An 11,835-nucleotide genomic window follows, 5' to 3' on the forward strand; every position below is an offset into this window, starting at 1 on the left:
ATTTTTAATAAATTAATTAATTTGAAATTTCAAGAAAATTGTTTAGAAAACAAATGTTTGATAGAAAGAAGAAAAAAAATATATAAACAATATTTTTTTTTATATATATGCGTATAGAAAAATATAAAAATATTCATTTTTGATATTCAAATCAGTATTTCAAGAAAATAAAATGTTCATTTAATAATAAATAAAATATAATACAATTTTTTTTCAATCAAAAAGAAAGTTTCAAAATAATCAATAACCAAAGTGTATTGTAATATCAGATAAATCATTGTCTGTAATGCTAGATTAAAAGTAAAAATAAAAAGCAATTAGTTCATCACATGTATAATGCGTATATATATAATGGAAACATTAAGATACATTATGATATTTTGAAAGTTTAAAGATATATAATTTTTTCTCTTTTCTCTTTTATTTTATTCTAAAGTTATAGTAATCAGCATAAGTTTTGATTTATAATTTTTGAATAATTTATTTTATTTTGAATTTTAATTTAGGAATTTTGAATTTTTATAATTAAAACAAAAAATTATATTCATTTTATATTTATTTATATTCATTCGATTAATAATTAAACAGATAATTTATTTATTTGTTTAAAATAATAATAATTAAAATAATAAATGGAAAATAAAAAAATTTAATTCCTATGTTAATCATAGAGGGCGTAAGAAACACTTTGATTCTTTTCTTTAAGGTTGGTATTTCAGAACACGAAGTACCATAAGACGCCATTTCATTTTTAGTTTCAATTCTAACCATTGGTAGCGTTGTAATCTCTTCTATGCTGAATTGATAAGGATGAAAATGACAAAAAAATGATAATAAAGTTAAAAAGTGTAAATATCGTAATTATATAAGAAAAATATATTACATTATTAGATCTATGATTTTTTCTATGCGCATATATATATGTAATAATTATAAATCTAAATTCATAAACTCAAATTATTTTATAAACGCAAATCACTATTATTGATTATAAATATGCTGATTAATAAAATTCATTTTTTATTCGATTAATTCACATATTGCTGTAAATTATATAAATCATATATATTAAATATATTCTTTAAAATTATTATATTTCTAATATGTAACGAATTATTAAAATAGAAAAAGAAAAATTTAAACAAATTAATAATAATTAATATATATATATGTTATAATTAAATTAAATTAACAAAAGTTAAGTTTACCGATAAAGTGACAATGAAAAATTATTGTAACGCGCAATACACATGTATGTTCAACAAAAGAAATTTTCGAAAAATGCCGCCATATTGTAGATGACACGCGCATGCGTTTCGTCTACCGCGACGTATTCTTATTGGTCAATTCCGGAGTCGGCTCTCTGGAGTACACGCGCGCTCAGGTGCCGTACTGATCGCTTCGATGACAAGGCCGCCAGTTACTGTTCGTGCACGAATGCGACGAAATACCCGAACGTCTTGGCGGGTTTTCGCTCGGAGCTGTGTTCACGAGACCAGCTCAGCAACGAGGAAACGAAGGTGACGTTTCTACGAGAAAGAAACAGTGAACGTTCAACGATAAACGAGAAGAATAAGGACCAGCATCGAGGTGATACTTGCACATAGGGACACCAACGCACGGAGAACCTGTCGAGCACCTGAAGTTGCATTTTAGTCCAACTTTGGCCGCGCTGATAGGCGGACGATTCGCAGGTGAGTGAGCTGTAAACGATGCGTCGGCGCGACTAAGCACGCGGTTTCTCTATCTCGCTTTCTCTTGTATCCTTGTCACGTTCACGGATTTCAATGAAAAATTTCTGTGCCTATCCGTTGTATATTCAAACATTTAGTTCTACGCATCTCAATGAATACGTATATTTGTATATTCATATCTCCTTCAAACAATCAATCTTTTTCGTTTCAAAATTTCTTCTATTTTTTTTTTTTTATTCTATTATCGTTCGAAAATTCACGAACTCGAATGATTCCGAGATTGTGTGACGGCTCCAAGTGACCGATGAATATTTGACAGGAGACTGATAGAAATTCGATTAATAGAGGCGCTCTGCTCGAGACACGGATCGTTATCGATGCTGTCCTTTCCTGACAGATCTTTCAAATACACATATCCCTCTTGTTTCGATTCCCAAAAAATGATTGTATAAATGGTGATCGAATATAAAGAAGAGAGCAATCTTTTTAACCTGTTTCAAAGTATTCAATGGATTTGCTTGTCTCTTTTTTATCAATGAATTAATCGAGATTTAATCGAGACAAATTGATGGTTGAAATTAACGATTTGAAAGGATCAAAGTAACGGTCTTTAAGCAGTCTTCTCTTAGATTTCCTAAACATATATAGCGGAAGAACTTCGCTCGCGACCTTGATCGTACAGTTGGTATAGCGGTATACTCGAGCCGCGCGCGTCGATAATTCCTGTCGTGCATTCTCTGTCTCGTATTCGCTGTCTTCGCGCCAATCCACTCGTTCCCCTCTCAGCTGTGCATCGATACCTGTTTACAACGTGTTCCTTCCCGATCCTTGAGTATAAACGTGTTTATTATCAACTGTCAAACGTGGAAAAATTTTACTATTAGGCAGCAACAAATTCGAAGAAATAAGAATTAGAATAGAATAATGAAATTTCGAAAATATCGATTTCGAAGATATCGTAGAATAATTTTTCGATTTTGATACGAGTGAAAGTTAGTTACAAGTTATGTGTGTGCATTTATTACGTAATATATAGAATTATTATTAAGTTAAGTCTATTGAAAGTGCAAATATGATAAATATGGTTTAAATGGATAGTTCAAAGATTGAAATTTTAAATAGCTTTAAACGTAATTTAAAAATAAATTTCATTGTATTCAAACGAAAGGTCGCGACTTTCGATATTTACTAATTAAAATTTTAAATTAGAATTTCTTACATTATTAAGTTATATTGAAAATATATGATAAAGTTGTGTTGAATTTATCATGAATAAGATGCAATAATAAAAATCATTCATACGAGTGATTTTGAAATTGAAATTTCGAATAATTTAATTTAATTTTGAAATAAATTCTTTAATTTGAATCTAATCTAATATCATGATTTTCAATATTATTTGATTATTATCTATTGCATCTATTTGCAATTTTAGAACACGATTGAATTTTATGAATAAATTTTGATGGAATAAAAGTTTGTTTCGCTGAAAATGTGTCAATTCCGATTGATTTTCGGAGAAGCAAAACTTTCTTCTACATCGTAGAACTTTGTAGAATTTCTATAGCATTCATCTAAAATATTAAAATCGAAATTTCAATCATTTTTGCATAAATGTTAAATAAACTAAACAAATTTACATCTACTTCGAATAAACTACTGCGAATTCGTGCAATTCGAATATATATTTTCAATAAATATTTTCATAAATCTTATTTGTTTAAATTGAGTTTGCATTTGAAATACATTTTTTCATAGATTTTTATAAATTTTCTTCTAAAATTATTTTCAAATAAAGTTCGTTCAAATTTCACGTTTGAATTTGCTGTCATAACTTTTAGATTGATTCTTTTATTATATATATATTATTATAAATTAAATATTTTTAATTTAAAACTTATTGTCTCACATATATATACACACAAATAATTAATCTTTGATGTATAACTGATCAATTGAAGTGAAACAAAATATATGAAATAAGTAATTTTTTAAAATTAAAAACGATATTAGGTATTCCAAATATTTTTTCAAAATATTATAATTCAAAAATAAATCTCAAAAATTATTTTGATATTAAAAATATATGAGAAAATAGAAATAAACATTTCTTCTAAATATCTGTATATTGAATATGTAAAATATTTTTTGAATTTTATTCTATATCGTATAATTAATTGAAAAATCAGCATTGATTACGTAATCGTCATTAGTATTTTACAAGTAATAGTATTTTAAAAAGCAAGAATTTTCAGATGCGAAAATGAATAGATCTTAAGTTTAAACTTCTTGAATAATTTAATATCAAGTTTTACGAAGAAAATTTAAAGTTTTATAATACGATAAAAATTTTATTACCGTTTATTTAAACTTGAAAATTTTTTATTTCAAAAATACATGAAAATACTTAAAAAAGGAAAAAAAAAGAAGAACGGAACATTAGATCATCCCATGAGATAACAAAGGAAAAATAGAATGTAGAAATAATGGTAAACGGGTCAATTAGTTGAACATTTGCTTAGGTAAACTTGGAAATCTCCTTTCTGTTCCATTTCAGAAGTTCGACGTACCACATTCTGTATTAAGGTTTCCAGAAAGTCTTACAATGGAGCCTGGCAAAGAGTGTATTCAGTATCGTTCTCTTTATGAATCGAACAAAAGGCGACATTGCAGTCGCAATAGTCTGTAATATACTCAAAGCAATGGAAATACTGTAATTAATACAGACCAAGTATATTTAGCCAAATTGCAGAAATGAAATTCTATCGGATAATTATCTTCGATTCTTCGAAAAATTTAATCAGCAAAATTGAAAGAATTCGTGAAAAATGTTGAGTATTTCATCTCAATGTTCTTTTTTCCTCTTTCTTTCTAAATATTTAGAATATGTGATATAAATGTTATGTATTTAAAATTATAGAAATTAATTTTATAGAAAAAATAAACATTATATAATTAAAAATAACAAATTTATTTCAAAAATTTATATTCGAATAAAATGTTTAGAGGATAATTTTAGATATTCTTTAGGTTGATAATATGTATAGATACTGATTTCATTATTTAATTATTTAAAGATTACATTTGAATGTAAAATATCTGCCGATTAATTAGTTTCAAATTGATTTCAAACAGCAGAAATTTCTTATTACGATTATTATAACGATTAAAAAATTTTAATTCCCCTTTATAAAATAAAAGATTATAGAACTTTTTTTTATTCTATAATTATTTAATAAAATTATAAAAATTTCTTGATACAGCATTTACTTAAAGTCAAAACTATTATTAATTTCATTAATAATTTTAATTTACTTTTTATTTAGATTTTAAAAGATACAAAAATAAAAATTTAAGATACAAAATATTAATTTTTAATTTTTTTTTCACTTGCACAAAAAAATTAAATAATGAATTAAATAAATACTTAGTTTTAAATAATTATTCCTTTTATTTAATTTTTCATTTAAAACAAATTCATAAAAAGATTATAATAAACATATACATAATAATATACATTGATTGATTTTTGTTGAATATATGAAAATATCTCTGCCATATCGATAAAAGAAAACACAAGACCTACTTTTGATAAATATTTATCTATTATTTCATTCTACAATTATACAATTGTTTGAAAATAAAATAAAATGTATACCGAAGTATTTTTGTTAAAAAAATAAAAATACTCAGATGAATATTTTTTAAATATTTTTCAATTGTATTGGAAACATATCTGTCTTGTCTGTTATCCATTTAATCGCGTCAATTATTTTTTCTTAAAATATACCATATCAATGCCTCGATCTAACAATAATTCAACAGTTTTCTACATTTTCAAGATGTTAAAAAATTTCTCTTCGATAAAACAAACGACATTATCAACTCGATTTTCCTTCTTTTTTTTTTTCTCTCTCTCTTTACATAACTTTTTTGCGTTTCAAAGTGATAACCGATCGACGCAGTCACGTCACGAGTTAGTAATCTGATCGTTAAATGACCTCTGTCATTTATCGCGCAATACATAATGGGATCGTGCGAAGGAGTTAAAAAAGCGTGGACGTATCGCGAAACTCGATATCCGAGAATCAATCGAGGCACAATGGGCGATAATCGGAGCATGACAAGATGCAGATCGAACCATTCAATTACATGGTTCCGGATTTGTGAATTTACCGTAAATTATTCCTAGGACTTTGTGCTTCGGCCGCGGAACCAGATGATAAAAAAGTCGCAAAACCAGATCCCAAAGAGCTATCCCAGCTATTTCTGTCGTTGAAGCCATTCAAAGGAAAAGCGATATGCTTAAATGTTACGTGAAAGTAGTCGATAATTTGACGATGTAAAGTGTTACTCGATTCAAGCTAGTTTGGAAATTTGACGAGAAAGATTTAGTATTCAAAAATAAAATTTGCTAATTCCGCAATGGTGGAAAAAGTTACGTGACAAAATTAATCGCGTATATTTACTTTGTTGTCTTCTATTTTTTTTTACACAGATTTTAAATATGAAAGAGGAGATAAAAATAAATAAACAAACAAATAAAGAAATAGAATTTATATCCATTGTTATTTCAAAATTCGAGTAATAGTCGAATAAAAAAGGCAAATACAAAAAACAAAGAAAGATGAAAAGTAAAAGCATTATTTTAAAATTCATAGTTGAGAATTTGTAATTTAAAAGTAAAATTTATAACACTTCAATTTTGAATATTAAGCAAAGTAAGAAAAAGATGAATGCGTAATGTGATGTTGAATTAATTTTCGATTCGAATTATTTGAAAACTTGACGAAGTAAATTTTTTAAGTTTAAAAATAAAATTTATATCACTATTCTAAGTTTGAATCATAAGAACAAGGAAAATAAGAGCAAACAAACTTGTCTAATAAATTACGTAAAATATATCCTTCCATGATATTTATGATAATAAAGTAATATCGCGAAGTATAAAAGAGTCGGAATATATACAAAGTAACGTGCTTGTAGAATTTGCTTTTGATTCTTTAAACGGAAATCTTGACGAATTCACGGTAATTCGAAGCGAACGAAGCTTCTTTCTGCATGTCGCGTAAGATTATGTTCAACTTCATCATAGAGTAATCTCTAATTTCTCGACAAAGTTTCCGAATAAATTAAATCCTCTGACCCTTGCACTGTCCGCTTAAACAAACTCTTTGAGATCCTTCGTTGATAAATCCTAAATAAATTGAATCATTTTCAATCTTCATTGGACTATCCTTCTCCAAAATGTTTAATTAGAAACTTCTCTTTGAAAATTCTATAATGTAAAATCTTTGTGGTATTCTATATATTGTAATTTTCAAGGTAAATTATTTTTTAAAAACTTGTATAATTAAAAATAGATATTTTATTATTTTTAATTTAATTATTTTTGTAAAAAATTTAATCAGATGTAAATACAATTATTTTTTTTCAGTTTAATTGTGGTTAAATTGCTAAAAAAATTTTGTTTAATTAACCCTTCATAAGCAAATATATTTTTGATAATTTTCTTGGGCAATCTAGGTCATTTTTTCTTTTTCTTTTTTCTTCTTCTTTTTTTTTTCTTTTCATTGTATTATGTTCTTAAAAATTCTGAAATATTTACTAAAATGTTTACTTTATTATACACTCTTTCATCTATTTAAATATCTAAAAAGTTTATAATTAAGCAAAAATAAAAATCGCTTTGGAGAAATTCAGAAATGAAATTTTCTTCCAACGATTTTCGTCCCAATGTTAAATCCCAATTTTATGCCAAAGATTGTATCGAAATAAGATCGAAAAATTCGAAAGCACGAATCTTTAATTATAAAAATATAGGAAAATCTGTACGATATTTTCTTGCACAAATATAAAAATAGAAAGTCATTTGATTATATAGATGATAAGAGAAATTCATTATTCTTGCACAAGTCGTAATTAGCTTATTAATTATGATAATATAAATTCTTGCAAAACATTTCTATCGTTACCAAGAAACCTTCATTCGATCTGATCGACCAATTAGATAGTCTTCTCACGAGAAGATAATTAAAGACTACTGATATGAACCAACCTAGCGACAAGCTAAACGTCTGTGGTTCATTCTCAAGATGCTGCGGATTAACCGACAGTACCAATCGATCTATCGCATTAACAGGGGTCATGCATTGATAATTTGGGTCGTGCGTTTTCGACGAAGCGCATCGTCTTTACATCGATCCTTTTTATCAGTCGCCGCGTTCAAACCATATCAATTTATATTGCATTAATTAACGAATTTCATTGTGTTGCCCGAATAAGTGTATAAATATAACTATGTCATTCGACAATTCAGTGGTCTATGAAAATATTTTATGTCGGATTAAATAGTGTATAATTTGGAAACGTTGTGATTATTCATTTATTCTGATATAATTTAACAATTTGTAACACCTGTTTGAACTTGATTTTAAAAGAATTTTAAAGAAATGTAAATATATTTAAATATTTTGATTTTAATAATTGTTTATTTATGGATAAATTTTATTTTTTTTAAATAAAAAAGACACATTTATACTTAATGAAATATAAAAGATACAAAAGTGATATAACTTTATTACGAAATTGAAATAAAAAAAAGAAAAATAAATAATATGAAAAATGCATCTGAATTTTCATATTATATAAAAACAATGTAATATTTTATATGGGATGTTAATATATTCATGAAAGGATCAATTCTGAAAGCAAAACAAAAAAATTGATGTATAAAAATATCATTGAAGCTTATTTATTGAGTTATAAACAATTTAAATTTGCGTCAGACTTTTGTGTTTGTTTTGACTCTCTGCATAAATTTGATTTAAATATAATATTCTGCCACTACGAATGAAAAAGTCAATTATGTTACAATCATGCTATAATTATGTCTCATTTATTAGTTTTTATATTATATTTAAAATTTATTAAGTTTTGATTAAATTTTATTTGAGTTTACAAAATTTCGCCATCTTGATTTTCGTTCAATTTAATATTTTCACTTTTATAAATTTAATTCTTTTGTCAATGAGGTAATCAGATTTTAAAAATAAAAAAAAACATTGTTTTTATTATATACAAGAGTGTTTTAAAATTACATCCATTCATGGAAATAATGATAATTTTAATATGTTAGAAGAGTTTAATGAGATAAAAAAAATATTTAATTTTTTTTTTCTATTTTCATAATTGACGTAATAATCACTTGAATAATAAATTTAACAAGTTGCAATAATAAATTTTGTTTTCTGTGTATGATTTTTAACATTCTTGAAATAGACATTTTTATAGATTTATTATTAAAGCTGTTATGTTTTGTCTGTTACTAAGCAAAGATTGTTATTAATTGTTATGTGCATCTAAAAGGATTTTATATAATTTTAAACGCAGCAAAAATATATGATTTTTTCGATAAAATTACGTGAAATATTCTCTACAACGATTTTTTCCATATATCTATTTACTTGAATATTGAATATGTTTTCCGTAGTCAATACGTATTCATGCACTATCCAAGAATTACTATACCTATTACGTTGCAACATTATCTCTTGTAATTGATTATTTATGGGCTGAGAAAAATTCAATAGACATATCTGATCCTTCACTTAAAAAAATTCTAAGAAATAGAATTAGAATAGAATAAGAATTCTAAGAAATCTTTCTTAAATATTTTTAATATCTAATTCTCTTATTACTTTAAATTCATTTAAGACTATCGAATATCTAATAAACGATTAAGTTGCTCGAATACTTACATAGATTTTCCAATCATATCAAAAGACAAAGAATCGAATCAACATTAGAAATTAATTTTTGTTTGTATATTTTTAAAGAAATTGCATATTTATAATAGAAAAATTTGAAAATCATTTTGATAAATTTAATTCCAATGTTTCAAATTTTTTACTGTATTTAAGTGTAAATGATCAAATGACTTTTAAATTATTTCTGTGTTTAATTAAATTTTAAAAAATTTTTTTATTTTAAAATATATATTAGAACATGCCAAGAATAAATTTTTTTAAAATAAAATTCATATGGATAATTATTCTCAAAGAAAATGCAAGTATTCCAATTGTATACCAATTTTAAAAGTTCATAATGAATATATATTTGTAATAAGAATTCTAGGAAGTATATTCCATACAATTATAATTTATATAAATTTATTAGAGAATTTATATAATTTATTAGAGAATTTTTTTACATTTTATTTTTGTTTAAGCTTTCTCTATGAATAAATATTAACAATATAACGAATTCTGTGGAATGCTTAAACTATGAATTGGAGATATTTCAAGTTTATCAGAATAAGGAAATAACTTTCTAATGAGTTTACTCGTTATACGTGTTAGTTGTATCGCGATATGTTTATATTAACAAAAGATAAGTGGCAGTGGCATACGTTGTCATGGATGCGATAATAGATAAAATTCTATGTAAAAAATTATTCTTTTCTTGTAAATATCTCGAAAATTAATTATTCCAAATCTTGTCTTTTGTAACTAATATTTAAAAATCATTGAAATCATTTTTTTTTGCAACTTCAACTTAAAATTTGTTTATAATTTTAATGAATTTAGTGTATTGGTAATCGAGTATTATTGAACAATTGTCATCATATAGCATCAACAGACCATAACAGTATCTCTTTTTACAAACAATGTAATTTTTCCTCGAAAATGCATCGAGGAAAAAGAAAATTAGTAATATTCATAAAAAAGCACTCTGAGCCGAGTATAATAAACTCAATTCAATTAGTAAAACTCGATCGTCTTGTTATTTGTATTTTTATAATCTCCTTATACATTATTCCATATAAAAGTTACCGAATAAGTGCATTTCAAGTAAATCAAATTTCTAATGTGTATGCCATATTTATAACAAAATAAAACTATCCGATAAAGATTATTAAAACATTTTCATATAATATTTGTATCAATAAGACAAAAATAATTAGAATTCCCACGTTTTCTTATTCAAATTTTTCATTAAAGATTAATAATTATCCATGGATAAACGATATTTCGTTGATTTTTTCAAAATATTCAAAATATCGTAACTAATATAAATGTCTCAAATAAACTACACTATAAATTTTATACAATAAAGTCTATTTATTATTATTATTGCAACTTGTTACAAATAATATTTTTACGTACCTTAAACAATAACTGATAAAAAAAAAATATGAATTCTAGTCCATTAACGATATCTTAATAATAAAATTTATTGTTATTATTGCAACTTATTACAAATAATATTTTTACGTACCTTAAATAATAACTTTCGATAAAAAAAAAATATCTAGTCCATTAAAATATCGATAATCGATTCGATTATCGAATGCGTCTTGTCTTTGCACGCGAATTCGAACGTCGCAGTTCAGCCGCGTTTCCATCTTTTCGATCGTATTTCTCACGACGAGGGTTCGCGTGCCGTATATCCGTCGTATCGCATATCCGGACGGAAGCGCGCACCGATTTCCACCCTTCACCGGCCATTAGTTATTTAAACGAGCCGAGTGTATCGAACGCAACGGAACGCACGGAATAAAAAGATGCATTCGATTCCCCGTTGCTCGGCCACGATTTCGTAATTCAGGTCATGCGTGTATCTCTCCTCCTCTCTTCTTCCTCTGTCCCTCTCTGTCTCTCTTTCTCTCTCACGCGCGCACACACACAGAGTCCGTTATTATACGCGACAACTATCGGTTATTGTTCGAACAGTGGCATCGCGAGAATCGACACTGTCACTGACAGAGAATCGATATCTCTCGACACCAGGTCCATCGCTCACCATTACGATTTTCGAGAGAGAATTCGGGAAATTTTGTGGGCGGTGGTTTGATTCGTTTTTTTTCTTTCTTTTTATACGAGAAATATTTCGTTTAAAAAATTCTGGAGAGATTGAATTTCAAATCATTTTTGTAATGGCTAATGAATGATTAATAATTTGGATTAGATTTGAAAATTTGATATAACTGAAGTGATATTATATTTTGATTGAACATTTTCAACATTAACAAAAAAAGGACGTTACCTTACTGAATAATAAATTTTACTGGTACTTTTTTACTGATTAATAAATTTTTTGATGAAAAAATATTATTACATTATATATATATATATATATA

General features: G+C 25.9%; 1 protein-coding gene across 1 annotated transcript in view; it reads left to right on the forward strand.

Moving 5' to 3' along the window:
* Positions 1-1,351: 1,351 nt before the first annotated feature.
* LOC102674806 (protein GDAP2 homolog) overlaps positions 1,352-11,835 on the forward strand; it is a 53,674-nt gene continuing 43,190 nt past the window's right edge. Inside the window, exon 1 of the mRNA XM_006624076.2 lies at positions 1,352-1,694. The gene's annotated coding sequence lies outside the window, so the exon portion shown is untranslated. The remainder of the gene's footprint in view (positions 1,695-11,835) is intronic.

The sequence above is a fragment of the Apis dorsata genome, unplaced genomic scaffold (genome assembly GCF_000469605.1).
Source record: "Apis dorsata unplaced genomic scaffold, Apis dorsata 1.3 scaffold_989, whole genome shotgun sequence".
In the NCBI taxonomy this organism is placed as follows: domain Eukaryota; kingdom Metazoa; phylum Arthropoda; class Insecta; order Hymenoptera; family Apidae; genus Apis; species Apis dorsata.